At 35.4% G+C, this 20,477-nt stretch overlaps 1 non-coding gene across 1 annotated transcript; it reads left to right on the forward strand.

The window, feature by feature from the left end:
* The first annotated feature begins 915 nt into the window (after positions 1-915).
* On the forward strand, positions 916-1,018 carry LOC138381224 (small nucleolar RNA U13). The gene has a single exon (XR_011233134.1). It is a non-coding gene; the product is annotated as a small nucleolar RNA U13 (small nucleolar RNA).
* Positions 1,019-20,477: the final 19,459 nt, after the last annotated feature.

Consider the following 20,477-nt stretch of genomic DNA (forward strand, 5'->3'; position numbering starts at 1 on the left):
TTTAAATTTAACTGGGTGTTCTGTATTTCATCTAACAATCATATATTTTTAAAATGGTAAAAGAAAAATATAGCTCAGTATACAACTGCTAGATTTATATATACATTATTAGAAATGTTTTAAAAGGTGTCAAATAAAATGTCATTTTTAAAGAAATTGCTCTTAATCATGAAAATTAACACAAAAGCAATGAATTATGGTCCAAAAATAGTAAAGCAGAATGAAAGTAATGAATTGGTTTGGAAGTGTAAAATAAATTAATATGTTTTATATTTTACCCTTTCTGTGTATGAGAGACAGCAAGAAGGAAAGAGAGAGGGTGGGGGAGAGAGAGGTTGAATTGATTGAAAGGGTGGTGGAAAATGGTGAAGATTCAAAAAAATCTGGTTTTATGTGGGAAAATAGACTGTACTAGTGCACTCACTAAGAAAAAAAATGCCTTTGAATCCCCAAGCAAAGAAATACTGGAAGAAAAGGAAGAATAGATGAGGAGCCATGTTGCATTCCAGGCAATGCAGGATTGGAGGGGTGAGTACAATTTAGGGGCCAACTATTAACACTATGTTTTTTAATCCATAACCTACCATATGGAAATATTTTTAAGCATTATGTATTCTAACATATAAGAAATTATTACTGTCATTAACTATCTTTGGCATAGTAATTTATATATACTAAACTACACATTAAGGAAAACTTTTGTTCAAAATTTTGTATCTGAAACAAGGAAAAATGAATCAAAGCTTAGTTAAAAATTTTTGCTGGATTAAAATGCCTTCTTATGTTCTACCTGAGTTATTTTATTTTGCTTAAAGAGTCTCCTTTTAACACAGGGCCCAGCACATGTCCCTAGATTAAAGTAGTATCCTCCTACCTAGTAACCTAAATTCAGTTTCATCAACACTTAGCTACAGGATCCTTTTGTAGTTCATAAGCATGATGATTGGGTATTCACACACATGTGTGAGATGTGCCCCCCTCATACCTTGTGAAAACATTGGCACATTACCATCTGACATTAAAAAAAAAAAAAAAAAAAAAAAAAAAAACACTTAGCTACAATCTATATGCCAATGATAAAGTTCCCTTAAGTAATCCTTTTCCCATTGCCAACCAAATGAAGTCCAAATTGCTGCCAGTCTTTCCTAGGGCACTTCAAGGTGATCCCAATCTACCTTCCAGCCTTAGCTCCAGCTATTTCCTCACTGGTAACCCATCAGGCAATCAATTGAAATTACTCACAATCTTCTGAAACCCTTTACTTTCCTATCTCTCTATTTTTGCTCTTAACATACCCATTACTTGCATCTTTCTCCCCAGATCCCACTTCTTCTTACAGAAATTTTCACTTTCCCCTTCAATGGCATAACTTGAATTTCTTCTTACTACATGGATTATTTCCTGATCAGTACCCAGTTGTTCTCTCCCTACTTTGATTTCTCAACTTTATTACTTAATGTTATTTAACATATTTGCATTGATTCAGCACTGTTTTTTTGGTTCCCTCAGCACATCATTATAATTTTTAAAAAAATATGATCTATGATTTGCTCCTCCATCTTTGGGGCCCCTGCTATAATTTTAGTAGTACCTTGGACTCTGGATTCTACAAATATTCAATAAAGATTTGTTTTATTATATTAGTGAAAGCCCAGAGATTTGTGCTTTCCAATTAATGACTTAGATTTTGGGTGATAAGTCTATTTTCACATTCATATGTTGTCAGCCTTATCATTCAATGAAGTAAATGGACCATTGGAACATGACTTCAGTGATTAGGGTCAACTGATTTTATTAATGAATAATCAAAATGGCCAATTAGAAAAAAGAGACTAAAAGTGGTTTGGTAATTTTAAGTGTCATAACTCTAGCTGCATACTTATGAAACAATAAACTTCTCAGAAAGAACAAGTAGGATTTAAAGGACCCAACATTCTGTATGACTTCTTAAAGTGAAGAAGAAATAATTACAGTTTACTTTATAGCTTTTTTTTTTCTGGTTTAGTTGAATCCAGCATAGCTGAGAAATAAAGTCTCAATTTGGGAGAAATTTTGAAGGTTTTTGTCTTTGCTACTGGAAAGAAAGGAGATGTATTTCTTCAAAATGAAAACTTAACTGTGGAAGAAAACAAGAAAAATTGCAAAAGGCAGGGAAATTACAGAATCTACAATTTTTGGTGTTCATGATTTTCCACTATCCCAAGTCAATAACCCTGAAATTAGATGACAATAGGAGGTGCTTTCTGCGACAAGTACTTCAGTTCGTATTAGATTTCCAATAGTCATTTAGATTTGTCATGGCCCAAAAATGCCTCAAAATGTTATAACTTCTCTTATTTCCAAAGTCATATAGATGTTTTAAAACCATTTCTGATATAATAAACTTGTTAAATGGTAGGTGATATCTGTAACTCTTCAGACAGACCCTAGTCTTTACATTTTTTTAAAGACAAATATGTTCAGTCTGCATTAAGAACAAAGCTGATTATTAATCTGGTAAGGAAAATCAATCTCTATAATTCAGAAGAATCATCCTGTTTCTCAGAGAAACTATTCTTATAGAATCTCAAAATGCCCTTCTCACCTGGACCTCTTACAAGCCCTATCCTTCCTTCACAGTTAAGTTGAACTCACATATTCTTCAAAAAGCCTTTTCTCACCTTTTCAGCCCTTGGTGATACCCCCTAACTTGAACACCTGCTTTATGATATCGACCACTTAGCATGTGGTACATGATAGAATTAATTATTTTTATGTTGGCCTGATATTTCTAATTATAACATGAGGTCCTTAAAATCAGGGACTCTGTGTACATTGCCCCAAGTGTAACAGGTCACTGTCAATATATCAACAGACGTATGCGGTTTTATTATAGAGAATAATGCTTCACTGTTTCAAACAAGAGAAGAAGGTGAGCAATCCTATATTTCTGCTGAATGAATAAATAATTTTTCAAATCATGTAGATACTTATAAATTCCAAATAGAAATATAGGATAACCAAACTCAGATGTCAGTAACCTAACCTGTCATTTATCTAAGTACATTCCTTCAAACGGTAGACTCAAAAAGGTTTTCACTGAATAGATATATTTGAGAAATACAACATACTATGCCACCCTTTTGATCATTTGCAATGCACATGTTCGTATTAAAAGTCTTCAAAAATCAAAGTACGAAAACATTTTGTATCCAACATTTAACCCATCATTTCCTAAATTTATTGAAACATACAACCTTACTTCCATAGCTTGATATTACAGGTATTGGAAATGTACTTTGGGGAGCAAACTGAAATGCCCCTTTAGAACAGCATTTAACACTTATCTTCAGCAGAAATGGGTGGCGGAGGGAAAACTACCCAGCTGAAGACGTGGAGGCACTTTTCACACAGGACCATATTGTCAGTCTCTTGGCATCTTCCTAGACTTTCTAGTAGTACTTGACCTACAGAGTTAATTTCATAGCTATTTGTTAAATAACTAAATGTCTGGCACACTGCTATTCTCATGCATTTAATAATGATGCGTAAACAAAATGACCCTGGTCTGAGGGCTAATTATAAGTAAAAAGGATAACTATAAGCCAGCATAAGTTGGAAAAGTTTTAAGCCATTTCATCACAATAAAATATAGTCAAGTTCCTGAATGCATTTTCCTAGCATCTAATATGTAAGGAAAAATAAAAACATCCATTCCATATTCAGTTATTCAGAATTTAGATATTTTTCTGCCAAGTCACATGGGATCTTTGTCTCCTGCCTAATTTTCTAAATATTTGTTGTTGTCCTTGTTGTTGTTAGTCATGCACCGTAAAGCACAGGATGTGAGTATGATAGCTGTGAGGAGCCAAAGGCTCTTGCCCAGTGTAAACCAAGAAGCTCGTGGTCTTGTTTGCTCTTGGCAGCCATCTTGGAACCCTGAGGGAAGCCACCATAAGAATGAAGTCAGCATGGGAAGTGAAGAAGGAAGATACAAAAACAACACAGAGAATTTTTGCTATAATGGAATCATGACTTCCTATTTCTAATTTTTGTGTTATATGAGGTAATGCATCTTCTTTAATATTTAGGCATATTTGAGTTAGTATTTTTTTGCCACTTATAAAATAAAACATCATACTTGAGACAATATCTGGTCCTAAGAGTGGGGTCATATAAATAACAGATCCTGTGATATAGAATGAACTGAGTACAATAATGACATCTATATCCCAGGCTGTGATGTTGGTCATCATGGTAATGTACTAGGGCAATAGTTCATGTAAATATTAACTAGCTCTAGCTAGGGGCACAGATTATGTGCTCACTGAGGCTTTAGCTCTAGGATACTTAGTATGGAAATTCAGAATTTTAAAATATGTTGTATATCAGTGAGGGTCCCAGAAGGAAACAGCACACTCAGCTGAAATTTTGAGAATTTAATGAAGAGACATTTTACATAGGTATGGACAGAATTAATGGAACCAACTTGGGATCTGAGCCATATAGGTGTTGGCAACAATGGGAAGCCATTAGCATCCTTGGGCCTGTAGGGTTGAGGGAAGAAACAGTGTTATTGGAGTGCAGAGAAAGGGAAAGCTCTGGAGGAACATAAGCATTGTGGGAATTGCGGCAAACCTGATTCACAGGAGGGTAGAAGTATCCCAAATTCTCCCTTCTCCCATGCTCTAATCTCCTACAGGTTACTGTTCCTGGTCAAACCACACTGTCTACTTTTTCACTGATAAATAATGGAAGTACATATTTTTTAAGTACATGTGAGAATTTAATGCATCCACATAATTTGCAAAGATCAAATTTGCATAATTGGGATATCCATCACCTTAAGTCTTTTTTTAATGCTAGAAACATTTGAATTATTCTCTTCTAGCTATTTTGAACTATACAATAGATTATTGTAAACTATAGTCACCCTGCTGATCTATCAAATACTAGCTCTTATTTCTTCTATCAAAGCATGTATTTGTAACCCATCAAAAAATCTGTCTACAAGAAAAAAACGAGGGATGCCAAGTGGCTTGTTTGAAGACTTTTTGGATGATATTGATCTAAGATTCCTACACAATAGGTCTGTTTTTATTATTTTTGTTTTCCCCTTAAAAAATATTCTAGGTCTGATTGTCGGGATAAGCCCTTAATAAGTTCTTTAATTGTGTTTATCTCACCTTATTGTCAAAGACACACTTGCCGCAATTCTGCTGGCCAGATGATCAGGCAGCAGAAATGACAATAGAATGTTAGATGCCATTGTGTGAAAGGCTGGGATTTAAAACAAAATTACCTTGAGGGCACTTTAGAACACAAGTTAAAGAAATTTTGACTCCCTAGAAGGCAGGGATGTGGAAAAAGAACACAGTCAGAGAGTGTCGGTCTGTAGCAACCAGAGCAATGTGCTTCCATGGCTGAAGCATCATTCTGCCTTCTTCTTACCTACCTCCACTCCAAGCTCAGAGACAAAACCTTAAACCACAAGCGGTGACAGCAGTCAAAAAGGAAGATTACTAATACACTGCTGGTGGGACTGCAAACTAGTGCAACCCCTGTGGAAAGCATTATGGAGGTATCTTAAACAGATTCAAGTAGACCTGCCATTTGACCCAGCAATCCCATTACTGGGCATATACCCAAAGGAAAAAAGGTCATTCTGTAACCAAGACACATGTACCCGAATGTTTACAGCAGCACAATTCACAATCGCAAAGATGTGGAAACAACCCAAATGCCCATCAATACATGATTGGATTAGTAAGCTGTGGTATATGTATACCATGGAATATTACTCAGCTATAAGGAATAATGAAGATACGACATCTCTATGGTTCTCCTGGAGAGAGTTGGAACCCATTATATTAAGTGAAGTATCCCAAGAATGGAAAAACAAGCATCACATCACAATACTCACCAGAAAATTGGTTTCCCTGAACATCACCTAAATACACATCTAGGAAAGACACCAATCGGATATCAGACTGAGGTGGGGGGTGGGGGAGGGGATGGGGATATGCCTACACAATGAGTGCATTGCACACCGTATGGGGAATGGTAACGCTTGAAGGTGCTGACTCGGGAAGGGGGGGGAGGGACATATACCTACATGATGGGTGCAAAGCGCACTACCTGGGGAACGGACACGCCTGGAGCTCTGACTTGGGGGGAAAGGCGGTACATGGGCAATGTATATAACCTGCAATTCTGTATCCCCCATAACAATAAGATGAAATAAAAAAAAAATTCATAAATGTATGAAATGGAAAATAAAAGTACATTATGATCTAAAAAAAAAAAAAGGAAGGAAGATTAGACCCCATACTAAAAATATGGGAAAAAATGCCCACTCAGAACTTTTAAGCTAAATTTTCACCAAAAAAAGTGTCTAAGAAATAGAAAAGAGAAAGGAGTGATTGGTGGAAAGAGATGGTACAAGAGTAAAAGGACACATAAGACAAGATATTGGAACAAATTAAGATGTGGTAATAGAAAAGAGTGTAAGATTACCGTAGACAGATAATTGTGCTTTGTAAACTGTAATACACTAAATAAATGTGAGGTAATTTTTAAAAGAAAAGTATTATATGTTGGTTTTCATTCTAATGATTATTTTATGATATGTATAATAGCACGTCTCATTGCTATTGCCAGTAGCTAAATAGAACCAAATTTTAAAGAAGGTTAATATGACCTCAGAGAATTAAATCCAAACTTTTGTATTATAAAGGGTGTCCAGAAAGCATATGATTTTTTAATGTTCTCTGTACATCTAGGCATATTATTAAAAAATATATCTGTGAAAGCCTGAATACAAAATTTAAATTCCTGAATTTGAGATTGACAAGTGACTCCTTAAAGAGATTGTCTGATTTTTACCATTTCCTAGGTATGTGACATTGGGAAAAGGACTTGCCTTCTCTGGCCTCATTTTTCTTATATGTAAGATAGAGATAGTACTTGTATGTACTTATTAGGGATGTTACAAGGTTAAATGAGACACTTAGAACAGTACCTGATGCAGTTCTCAATAACTGATACTGATTATATTCCATGGAACATTCTCAGTATAAAAACTATCGCCTTTCAATTATCTGCTCAAATATGGAAAAACTGCATTGTTGATGCTACTAAGAATATTTCACTTAACTCTTAAATATGTTTCTGTGCTAACAGTTATACCTAAAGTTTGAGTGTGACATTCTGAAACTCCATTACAAAACTGAAAATGAAACCACACTGGGAAATCTGGTGCAGCAGAATTTGACATTTCCCCCGACCTCTCATGCCCCAAACCATTTCCCTTTCAAACTCATGTAAAACTTAATCAGTTGCATGTGAAATTAGATTCTTCCTCTAAATATGGTTCTTTAAACTTCACTGGGGTGGAGAAATCATTTAAATGATTTGATTTGCCCTGCATTTCCCCTCTAGATTCAGCTGTTTTTAAAATCTATATTCTACACTCTCAATAAGAACTTGAAAGCACGATGTCTATCTGATTTGCTGAAAGAAGATCATAGAATCATATGTCCATGCACAGAACTTCAACTCGATGAACAGATATGCTCTTTTTAACAAAACCAAAACATGTTTTCAGCACAGTCCCTGACTTTCAGAAGCCACAACTTTATTCCCTCTAGCACTACTTCTACACCCTATGGTAAGGTCTGTCCCACTGTGTCATAACTGTCTCTTTACTTCCTCGTCTGTTCCAACAGACTATAGGCTCCACGACTCATTCATGTTGCTGAATATTTCTAATATATAACATTAGTAAATTCTCAATATATAAAAAAGATTGAATACATGACTGATTTATATATGCTTATATAGAAAGAGATGGGCTGTATTTGAGAACATAATTAATATTTCTGTTATAAAAACTGCCAGAGGTTTTGGATTATTCACAGAGACCTAAGAATAAATGACTTTTAAAATAATTCTACAAAATGAAACAAATTTCTTACAAAATAGTTTCCTATGCATGGTAGCAAGGGTTAATATCAAACATACATAATTCTAATGCTCACTAGAGGCTCATCTCTCCATAGCTGCCAACTGCCTACCCTACGTCTCTTAAAATCAAATCCATCCATTTTGTAAGTTTCATCTTTTCTATAGCTGAGATTACAATCTATCATTTAGAGAGAATCTGACACCCAGATAAAAGCAAGTATATAAAAAGGAATTGAAACTGATGCAGAATGAAAAAAGTACAAATAGGTTGCTGTTCTGTTAGTTAAAATGACATGGTTGGGAGCCGAGGAGATAGCACCGGGAAAAAACTTTTTTAGGTCATTTTTATCAAGTAATTTGTCATTGAAGGAATGTGAAAACATGTCAAAAATAATCATATTTTCTACGTTCATTGTTCTAAAATCCTTCCTCCTTCTTCTGTGCTATTCCCTCTCTACATATATTTGGTAAGGTACTCATGCTTTTGTTTCACATCATTTTATATTTGCTTTACATATAATAATATACAAGCAGTCTGCATACTATGTGAAATATTTAACCACAAACCAGTCAATTTTTGTATTACCCTCAGGTAATAATTATCACGTACCTTTAGTACAAGGAGTACCTATTGCTCTGCACAGGGCTGATATACTAAGAAAAGGAGTACTTATACGGCAGTTGACAAACTGATTTCCAGGTGGTTCCCACTACGGAATGCTGAATGTTTCTCATCTTGTTTCATGTGTGTGATGAAATATAGCTCAAAGGAGTCAGGATATGCAGTTCTCATGCCCGCTCCATCATCAGCATCACTAACAAGTCACTCTCTCTGGGCCACAGTTTTCTCATCTGTAAAATAAAAGAACTTGGACTAGCTACTTTTTAATATGTCTTTATTTGTGCTTATATGATTTTACCTTTTGAGATTTTATGTTTAAAATAAGAAAATGAAAAGGCTGTATCTATGATCGATTCCTTAAAGGATATTTTTGAATTTTTTTTTCTGTATTAGTTGCAGTTATTTCTACAATTCTTATAGTAAATAAGATAGAATAAAATAGCCTAAAAATATTAATAAGGTTGCCCAAATATGTTAAATTAAAACTCATTGGGTTGATCTTATTATACCATTTATGGAGAAAAAGTAATAGCACAGCTTTGTTTTTCCCTGTGCTTAAACCTGTCCTCCTCTCTTGAAGAGAAATGTTTCTTAACTCTGAGCAGTCTACAAGCTTGTATAACTTAGTAGGTGACAAGGACGGTTCCCTTGCAATTTTGTACAAGCACATGTGCATTTTTAGCAGCACAAAATTTTACTCCATGGAAATTCTAGGATCAAATGATGTGATTTTTGTCTTTTGGATACTTTAATGATAAAAACGAAGAATGGACCAAAAGTCAGGCATGCTTCCAACTATTAATAAACCATTAATGTTTGCTGTTTGGCTAAAATTATACTAAATTCTGGCAAACTTTGTTTAAAAATTTCTAATTATTTTCTTTTATTGCCTTCAGGTTTCTAGCATTACATCCACTGATGTGTGCTCATATATTTGGAGGGCATCATAAAATAAGGTTTTGTATCAGTTTGTAAGCTGGTTATTTGAAACTGAGATGATTATGACTGCCTCGCAAATTTTTTAAATCAAAACTAAACATAATCACAAAAAACAAGGCAGTATATGCTGAAAAAGTACAAATACATTTAGTAGCTTAGAAAGGAACGTAAGTATCAAATCATGCAATAAGTTAAAAAGTACATTGTAAAGAAAGAAGGAAGAAAGGGAAGAAGGGTTATGTGGAGGAAGGATGAAAGGGAGGGAAAGAGAGAGAGGAAGGAGCCATGTCTTGGGCACTGAATAATATCAGTTACTGTTTTTCTATTAGTTTGAAGCATATGAAATTACTGATATCATTTTTATCTGCAAAAATCCCCACAATTTGCATATGATTCAACTTAATATGTTAACAATTATTTTTTCAAAATGTGTCTTTGTATCAGACTAGTGGTGAAAGAAGAAAGTGCAAGGCAATCCCATCCAGAATAGACAATGCTGACAGGTCAGGCCTTCTCCAATGGCCAGTTCTGTCAGCTTCCGTCTGCCTAACCAGCTAGATCATCTGCTCTGCTAGAGACCAGAAGCCTACGAGTAGCTATTTTTCACAAGGCGTATAACTGTTTGCTGCAAAAGAAATGCCTTTGCTTCAGAAGCCTTGCTATCCGTGTTGTGATTTGTCCTTTGGGGCATAGAAAATCTATATGCCACCACTGACTCGCCTAATGCCATGGAGTTTACCAGAACACATAGACCAAGTGGCAAGGCTGCTTTATATTGCAACTTATACCTGGTGCAGAGCCCTTCACTGGGCCCCAGTCAAAACAGCAGCCTTTTATGTCACCAATTGGTAAATCACAATAGCATCCAAATGTGTGGACAATGATGTCTCCAAAACCCAGTGAGGCTCCCCAAGGATTGTTCTTCCTTTTTCTTGATAGGTGATATAAAGTATAATAATTTTTCCTTATCTTTGGATAAATTCCAAGTTGATGTCAAATGTTGATTGGGTCTCCCTGAGTTCAAGTGTGTGTGGTTCATAATGTTAGAAGGGGTTCTTTAGGATTTAGAGAAGAAAAAAGCTGATCAGTTCAGAGAAACTAACACTTTTTGTATGCAATGTATTTTATAACTTTTTATAATTAGTTATAGAAATGCTTAAATTAACAGTTAAGTAAATATGTGTACATAATGTAGGCAACTACACACCTAATTATAAATTTATATATAAAATAAATTGTATAATTAATTACAGTGGTGCTTAAGGTAATTGTTAGATGTATATAATTAACTTACACATGTTTTTATTTTTTATTTTCAAATTGTCTGTCTTAATCTACAACTAATTGAGGATATGTAAGCAAATAGATACATAATATAATTAAATATAATTTTTAAATTAAGCAACGATCAGAAAACATAAATTAGGAGATTTTTCAAGCTCAAAAAGAATTTCTTAAAAAAGCATAAAGGCAAGCCACAAGTTCCTACTATAACAGGCAAAAAATAAAAAAAAAAAGAAAGAAAAAGTAAAGCATGTATGGTGCATCCTGAGAATAACACACTCTTATAAGAAAATTGTATGTGAAATCAGGAGCCAGGTATGGTGGCTCACATCTGTAATCCCAGCTACTTGGGAGGCTGAGGTGGGAGGATCACTTGAGCCCAGGAGTTTGAGATCAGCCTGGGCAACGTGGTGAAACCTCATCTCAAAAAGAAAGGAAAAGAAAACTCTATGTGAAATCATGGTTCTTATCCTCTTTTTTTGCTCCCCCTTTCTTTTTATTCTCAAATCAAATTGCCCAATCTTGGGCTCTATGCTGACATTCCCTGTGAGCAATAAAGGACTTCAGTTTCCCTCTTTATGCTCACAGAGATCTTTTATATTACAACACGAAAACTTTGTTGCTAGTATGTTGTTCTTTATCCTCTTCACCTTGTGTATTTCCTGACTGTGCCTTCTCTCTTATATCCATCACCTGCTGCTGTCAACATAGATTCTCAATGCTCTGAATGTTGTACTTTCTCTTTGGCCACATTGTAGGCTGTTGCCTTAAGATTTTAGGGACTCAATTTTAGCCAAACGGCTACAAGAGCAATGATCTTCCCAGCCATGCTTCCATCAATGACTTTATTGTTCACTTATATTTTTATCTTGTTGACCACTTCAGTTAGATTCCCAGTTGCTATAAACTGATGAGTTCAACTTCAGCCAGTCATGATGCCAGTTGTAACAAAGTCACAAAGTAATCTCTGAAAACTTCATATTAGCAGGCTGCTCTGTACTAATCTATGAATCTTTATGAAACTTTACTCTTTATAGTTTGCCTTCACAAAGGGAAAAGTTTTCTTTTCTTGATGGGTCTCTGTGGTTTGAGAAAGGAAGAAATAGATTCTGAGAGAAGGGAAGCTAGGCGGACTGTCCCCTGGAGAATGAGGTCCTCTTTCTCAATGGCATTTTCCTCTATCCCTTTTAAAATTTCTTGATGACTTCCAGGCTCATAACAAAGCCTTCTGTAACCAACTGTGGCAGTATATACCTGTCCTGGATTGAGGCTGTGACTCCTTGCACAACAAAGGCATCCTAACTACCAAGAGATATCTTCAATACTTTTTCAGTTCTCCAGCCTATCATTCCATCTCTGCTTCCCACATATAGCAGTGGGAATATGCAAAGTGATGGTTCCAAAATAAACACAAAGTTTGTTGTAGTTCACAATAAAAAGTGAAGAAATGCACTATGTAAATAAAATCTTTAAAGTCAAAAGTGTAGAAAGACCAAAGGAAAATTTACTCATTGAGTAGGAAATGTTTATCTAACCAAGTCAAATTCATATATAAACCTGTGATTATAAATCAAAAGATCTGTCAAAGTCACATAAGATATGCAGAGATGAATCTCTAAATTTAATGTTTTATTTGGGATACAAGAATTAAAATTTGAAGCGTACACATAGACTGGGTGGTCTTTTTTATGTCCAAAAAACAAAGAGGAGGTAGAAAGTTTTATATTAATAAAAAGGAGAAATGTTATATATTGTTTTTCTATGAAGTTTATTAGCAATAATAAATTTTTAGGGAGTTAGCAAGCTCTGATTGGTGAGTGACGGGGTGGATAAAACTAGTCTTACAGTTGCAGCAGCCATTAGTTGAAACTGGTTTCAGGTTACAGCAGGCGGTTTTAGCAGCCAGGCTTGTACAGAATTCCATGGTTGGAACAATGTTGTGTGCTGTAAGTGCTTTTTCCCTCTGGCTTCTCAACTCTGTTTTAGTTGGGTATGACAAGAATGACCCTATTTGTATGATCAACTTTCACAGATCCTTTAATTTAAAAAATCAGAGCTTTGATTATGAATATGCATATCTATCATATAACAGACTTGGCTACCTTTTGGGAGATACATATGTGACTATAATTTTACATGATATAAAGACAATTAACTTAGTATCATAGCCCATAAAAACGCTAGTTAATGTCCCTTTAGTTTCCATGAAGTAAGTCAGCAATCGTTTATGGAACACCTACTATAGGTTAGGCCCAGGCTCGGTTCTGGTATAATAAAGATGTGCAATACATGATACCTGCTTTCACAGAACTCCAATCTTTCTGAGAAACTGAGCACACTTTACAACACACACTTTCAGAATACTGTACTGATAAAAATATGCACAAAGGATATTGAAGCATCCCACAAGACAGGATCAGCTTTTCCTGATGGACATAGAAATGCTCCATAGATTTTGTGCACTTCCACTGTATGTATTAGGATGAAATAATATTTCCTTTCCAGAAAGCTGTGATTAAAAAGCAAGCATTTGAACTGACTATTTGCATGAATTGGGCTGTTTCAAAAATAGACTAATCTTGGTATAATAGCAAGTTCCTAATGAAGTTAAAGTGAAGGCAAAGCATCAGTGTTAGTGATGAAATATTACCCAAATGTATATTTAGGCACTATGTCTCAATGGGATCCTTTCCTCTAAAGTTTTGAAATTTCTTTTTCTTAATTCTGTAGAAAGCTAGTAGTATTGCATTTGTAGCCGTAACACAGTTGCAGAATCCCAAAAGGACTATTTTGTTCCATTTATTATAGTAAAAAAGAAATCCATGCTGAATACAAAACATTGCTGTTTTGATTATGTGAACTGATTGTGTGTAATTTTGCCGCTTCTTTTTATGTCATCATGTCCATTGAATCCCTTTTAAAGGAAAATCATTTTCTAGACTAAAATGTTATCATAAGAGCAACTCTACTTTTGCTGACATGATTTTGATTAGGAAATTTAGATCTTCACGCTATATGAATACATTAGAAGAGGATTACTCTGATCGAGACTTCACAAGAGAGCTAAAATATACCACAAATAAATAATCAAGCATCTTGTATGAATTTAAAAATAAATCATGTATCATAAAAGTAAAAATGGTCAGTTTAGGCTCAGAAAGAACACAGATAGCATTGCTAATTTGTGGCAGAGTGAATCCAGTAACATGGGTTTTTAATTAGAAGGCAGAAACAGTAAGGTGACAGGACTGAGAACAGGTAAATCATCCAGGAATAGTAATGCACGGAGCGCAGAGCCAGCTGGTGCGGTGCTGCCTCGGTGTCAGAGATCCGTGCTGCATCCTGAAATGGGGACTGTTCAGACAGTCTGTTGCACAGCTGTTCTTACTCAGAAGCAAGCAGCCAGGTCTGTTAGTGGTATCACTCTGCAGGTACTAAAATGACAGCAAAGTTTCTAGGAAGGACTGGGTGTCTCAAGCGGATGAAAAAAAAATCGAACTTTGTTAGAAACACCAAAAACACGTATTAATACAATCTCCTCTTCTTTTCTTTTCTTAATCTAGTGCATTATGTTATCAATTGAGTTGCCCAGTCAGGACTATATTTATATCATCATATTTGGAGTTCTTAAATTTGAACCAGGGGGAATCAGCAAAAAATTGTTGGTGCTATTTTTAATGTTGAATTTGATCAAAAATACATTCTGGGGTTTTGTTTTTAATTGAGATCATGCCAATATGGGTAAACGCATTGCTAAAAGTTGCTTAAGAAGGAAGAGAAGGAAGGCCTTTATAATATTCAACTTCTTTTTCATTATTGATTTTTTAAATTTTTTAATTTAATTGACGTAATCATTGTATATATTTATGGGGTACAGTGTGATGTTTTGATATATGCATACAATGTGTAATAATCAAATTAGGGTAATTAGCATATCCATCACCTCATACATTTATCATTTCTTTGTGGTGATAACATTCAAAATCCTATCTTCTAGCTATTTTGAAACATACAATATATTATTACTAATTATAGTTACTCTATTGTGCAATGAACAATGGAACTTATTCCTTCTATCTAACTATAACTTTGTACATGTTGGTCAACCTCTCCTCATCTTCCTTTCCCTGCTACCATTCCCAGGCTCTGATAATCACTATTCTACTCTCTTCTTCTATAAGATCAACATTTTTAGATTTCACATATGAGTGAGATCATGTAGCATTTCTGTGCCTGGCTTATTTCACTTAACTTAATATCCTCCATACTCATCCTTATTGCTGCAAATGACAGAGTTTCATTCTTTTTTATGGTTGAAAAGTATTCAATTGTGTATATAAATGTAGAGTTTCTTTATTCGTTCATCTTTTGATGAGACACTTGTTTATGGTTTTAAAATGCATTTTATATGTTGAGACTCTTCCCAATAATTTAAAAATCACTAAATTCACTAAAGAAAGGAATAACATGTTTAGATATGTTCAAAAGATAGAAAGTCAGTACAGGTGATACAATTAATGGGGGAAAAAGCATGTTTTGATCAGAAGGAAGGATTGTGACTTTGGGAATTGGCACGTAGATCAAGTTGTTAGGAGGACACTACCTGAGGAAGAAGGGAGAGCTCCCTGGAGGCTGCTGGGGAGTGCTGAGGGGGCAGGGCGGTGGGCAGTTGTGCTGCTTCCACATGCTCCGGAACCAAAAATGGGGCCTGGACAGTCCTACAGAGGTTGCCCAAATCTCAGACCCGTACTGTGTCTTTTCCTATTGATGGTTTTGGCTTTGGATTGTTTAATTTTGTGGAGGTGAGGGAGCTTCTTTGTTAGTTTGTTGTATATAAAAACAGAAGCCTTTCATCTTAGTAAATTATTGGCATTTCAGTTTCGGCCATTTTGTTTTAGAAAAACTGTCTTGATGGAACAGAAAAGAAAATTACCACCTTTAAAACATCTGAAAAATAATCTTATATTGAGTGCTTTGTATCAATGACTTATAACTCTTAGTGATTTTTATGTAAAAACCAGCCAACCTCCACTGGGAAATAAAAGTCCATTCCTTTATCAATTTCTTGCTTTGTTGAACTGGTAGAGGCTTTAAAAAGGATGTGTCCTTAATAGTGTTTGCCAAAAACAGTGGAGGGCAATACCTATGAGTGAGTAAGATTTTAATCAAAGCCAATGCTAACATGTGAAGTAGTTTAAGTCTAGCTTCATTACCCCACCAGTTTGACTTTTTAATCTCAACCTTACTTTTTATTGGTTTTCCATATTGTAAGTATCCCAGATACCATTCACAATCATTCAAAAAAAATGCAATACTAGATATTGAAAAGACACAAATGGACAAACCATTTTGCTTGCTCTCAAGGAACTAAAAAATTTAAGTGGGCAGACAATTATATAGGTAACTAAACTATAATGCCGTAAGCATTATAATGGGAGAATGAATACCGTCAATGCAATAATGAATATAAGCATAACGGTAGAACGAATGGTAAGCAATATAATGAGAGAATGAATACCCTGTGAGTACAAAGGAAGGAAGAAGTCAAAGAAGTCAGTGGGAGAAACACTATTTGCTGTTGATCTTAAGTGATGAGTCAAAATTTGTCACAAATATAGAAGAGGAACCACAAAAATAATTCCTTTCTTAGCACAGTAGTAAAAAAATAAATTTTGATGTATGCCTTTATGGGAATTTGCATCATTCTCTTCCCTGCTTTGCCAGATGCCTGGAAATACTTAAATTTTCATCTTCCAGAACAGAATAAACAAAGTCATGGCACTGTCAGAATAGAGAATACCTAAAAATTGGCATAATGTGATATTAATAATAATTGCTAACAGTTATGAGTCTTTTCTGTATAATACCACTTCTAAGTACTTTACAAGTATTATTTCAATTAACCTTCATAACTATCCCATAAAAAGTAAGGATTATTATCATTATTTTATTTGAGTATTTCACTCAAAGTCAAATGGTAGAGTCAAAATATAAAGCCAGTCAGTCCAGACAATAAGCTCCCCAAAACCAACATATACTGCAAAAAAGGTAGAATGTGATCACTCCAAGGACTTTGGACTTTATTCTATAACATTCTGTAGTAATGGGGAGCCATTAAGGATTTCAAGAACAATGACTGCTCCAATTTGTGTTTTAGAAAGATAACATGGAGGATGGATAGAAGTGAAATGGAGACTTTAGCAAAGAGGAATAAAAGGAAACAGTAGTGAATGAGAGAGTAACCAAGGCAATGACAGCAGGGATGCAAGAACTTTATGGAGATGGAATTCACAGTCTCTCCGGGGTTTCTCTCCAGGCACCCTTATTCCTGCCTCCCTCCAGCCAACTGGGACTTCACTGCTGTGCCTTCAGCCTCAGTTCCCACCCTGAGTAGCAATGTCCACATGAGAGGTGAGTTTAAGGTAGAATCATTCTGAACTGTGACATAAAACAGAGTTGGGAATCTAAAGAATAAGTGGAATTTAACAGAATTCTCAAGGTCTACCACATAAATTTATCATTATTTACATACATTTATCTGTAGAGTTTTAGTCTGTACACATGTAATTTCAAAAATTACTTCTTTGGGTAAGGACCAGTCCTGCAATTATATATTAATTTTGTTCATTTAGCCTTTTCTATTTTTATTTTGAAATGTTTCATATGTAATATATGCATGTATATATCTTTAAGTAAGTGATAAAAGATAAATAGCAAAATGAATATCTGTAGCCATTACTCAGGTCCCAGACTTTAAAAAAAGAACATTATTTATTCACTATTATTTATTCATCCTTTCATCTGGTTCTAAGATTAGCAAACTAAACTGCTTGCACTGTATGACTAAGAAAACTTTGTGTCTGGAAACATCTGTGCTAGACCTGCCAATGGTTTATTTTCACAAAAGACCTAGGAACTTACTGGAAAAGAACTCATCTTTCTCAGGTCACTGAAAAGTTCAGGGGAGATCCAAGGGTTTTAAGTCAGTATTTGAGAGACATGTGCCGGTTTGTCCATCAGTATGCCATGCCCAAGTTTTTGGGCAAAAATCTGAAATAGCTGCTTGACTAACATATCTATGAGACACTAAGAGCATAGGATAGTGTTGGCAGAACTGTCAGTATCCACAGAAAATGTTAAGAACTGGCAAATATGGCAGTACATGAGACAGCTTTGTGGATGTTCTAGCACGAGTCAGATTCACGGCCATCTGTGGTTAAACAGTGGTTTTCTAGCAGCTCCAGGTAAATTCCACAGCCTCCTCAGAGGCCTTTTCTGGTGTTGACCCCAAAAGAAGAAAAGTGAAAAAGGTGGATTCCACATACCCTGGGGATGAGTCTTCCTCTCCTAGGAATTCAAGGGCAATCCCTGCTATAATTATTTTTAATTAAGAAATATTTAATTGTTAATATATTTTCCCTACATATTCCAAGACACAGCCATGAAGCCAAGATTTGTATCAAACAGGTTACAATTCTGTCTGGAGCAACTGAAAATTTGGAAACTTCTTAACTCCTTTTTCATGGGCAGGAGCCTAGGTTTGAATATCAACTGAAATGGAAAATTCTTCTCCACATTGATTTTCAAAGACAACTAGAACTCCTATTATCTCTGAATCACTGAAAAAAAAGTAATAGAAATTTAACTTAGATTTTTGTAATTGTATGGGTTTTCAGCATCACACAGAGATAGATCCCCACTACTTACTCTCATCCTTAAGAATGAATATTTTTGGACCAGAAAGAAGTGATCATTTTTATCCACTCAAATCTTCCCTCTAACTGTCCTAAGGCCCTTTTGTTCTCATGGCTAGAGAGTGAAAAGTGTGAAGTGATGAGGAGGGCTTTCAAATTCCATTAGCAACTTTTTTTGCTGTCTGGAGATATCTTGAAACTCGTCTCAGATACCAATACTGCTCCTCCTAGAACCTCATTTACACATGAAAAGAGATAATAAAAAAAATTGGCAGGCATTTGAGGAAAACCACCAGCAAGACAGAAACTAAAGTAAACACAGAAGAGAACTAAACCCCACCTCAAATAAAATAGTGCTAGTAGAGGAAACTGGTAACTTTAAAGTAATTAAAATAATGTTTCAAGAGAGATTGAAAAGAATATCACATCTATGTTTTAAAATCAAGACAGGCTCACTATTGTAATATGATAAACTTAATTCTGGGAGTGACAGACATTAGACAAGAAAATACAAAAAATTACTTTAACAAAAGACAGAAAAAGGACTAAGCCTGCAAAGAATAGACTATTACCATGCCATATAAATATTTTTAAAGTACAAAATCCTTTCTATATTTTATATTCCCTTTTTCTCACGGCATCCCCTGCAGCCCACTGGCCAAATGTGGCAGGTAGATAAACACTAGCTTCCCTATAAGTGTGCAAAAAACTCAGGTTATAGAAGTTTTTTAAATAAGAAAATAATTTAAAATAAGGTAGGTTTCAGGAATATTCAATTTCACTCTTAAAGCTTCTTTATTCTATTTACCTTTAATTTGGGGGTTACTGTTGAAGGCTTCCATTACTATCCAAGTCCGACCATATTTTCCTGAAACCCCTTTCTTAAGTTACTATCAACTTCATACTTCATGATGGTGATGAAGCCTTTTGAGGGTACGATTTAAGAAAACCTTCTCTGGTTTCATGTCTCCATTCCCAAACTCATATTCAGAGAAGCTTTCTGAAATTCTAAGTCCTGTCTTTCATCTTCAAATGCCCCCAAATTCTTTTCTACTTGCAAAACTTCTTTCCCTATTTTGAAACTCATTCTTATTTAGCATTTACTACGCTTTTCCTCATTTGTTTTCTCATCTGATCCTGGCTATGGAGGAGGGTTCCACTCACCCCATTTTTATCTGTTGGTCTAGAATGCACAACTAATACTTTATAATAAAAACATGGAGTCATGCTTCCCACATCTGCCCCACCATTCACTCTCCCCAAGCCAGTAACAAAGCAGGCGGCTCAGCTAATATAATATTTAGACTAGCAGTGAAGAAAAAGATCTTTCTCCCTTCTGTACTCTGAATAAATATAAATAAATTACTCTGACCAAATGAAGAAATGTGGTGTAACATGATTTATTTGGGCCAGAGCTGACACTGGTAAGACAAAGCCTCCTTATCTGCTTACAGAAACTTAAGCAGAGGTCAACAGCCACATCCTCTGATTTGTATGCCATGTGTGAACATCGTGGGGGAGAACTTGAACCCCGTCTTCAATAGGGTTCCAAACATATATTAATATGTCTTAGAGACTAAAAGGGGGTGGAAATAGAAACCAGACTACAGACGGAAACAAAGCTTAGAGAAAAAGCATCATGAGTGAGGCTCAAAACTGGTTTTGCCAGGGAAATTCCACAGCCCATCCAGGAGTTTCAGGTACAGAACATGGGCACAGTAAAACTGAAGGCACAGTGCTTCTCTGGACCTGGTCCCACTACCACGGGACCACCAAAAATCTGAACTCTAAAAAGGAAGATGCTTCCCTGCTGGATGAAAAGAGATTTTACTGCCAAAGATCAGTAAGTGGAGGCAGCTGGAAACTGCCCCAAGTGGCCTCTGAGACACCGCGGAACGCAGTAGATAGGACAAGTCCATCATTTCTATAGCAAAGTGAGAGAAACCGCAGGCAAGCTAGAAAAAAAGGCAGAGTGGAGAAGAGAGAAGCAGAGG

This window comes from Eulemur rufifrons, chromosome 2 (genome assembly GCF_041146395.1).
Source record: "Eulemur rufifrons isolate Redbay chromosome 2, OSU_ERuf_1, whole genome shotgun sequence".
NCBI classification, from domain to species: domain Eukaryota; kingdom Metazoa; phylum Chordata; class Mammalia; order Primates; family Lemuridae; genus Eulemur; species Eulemur rufifrons.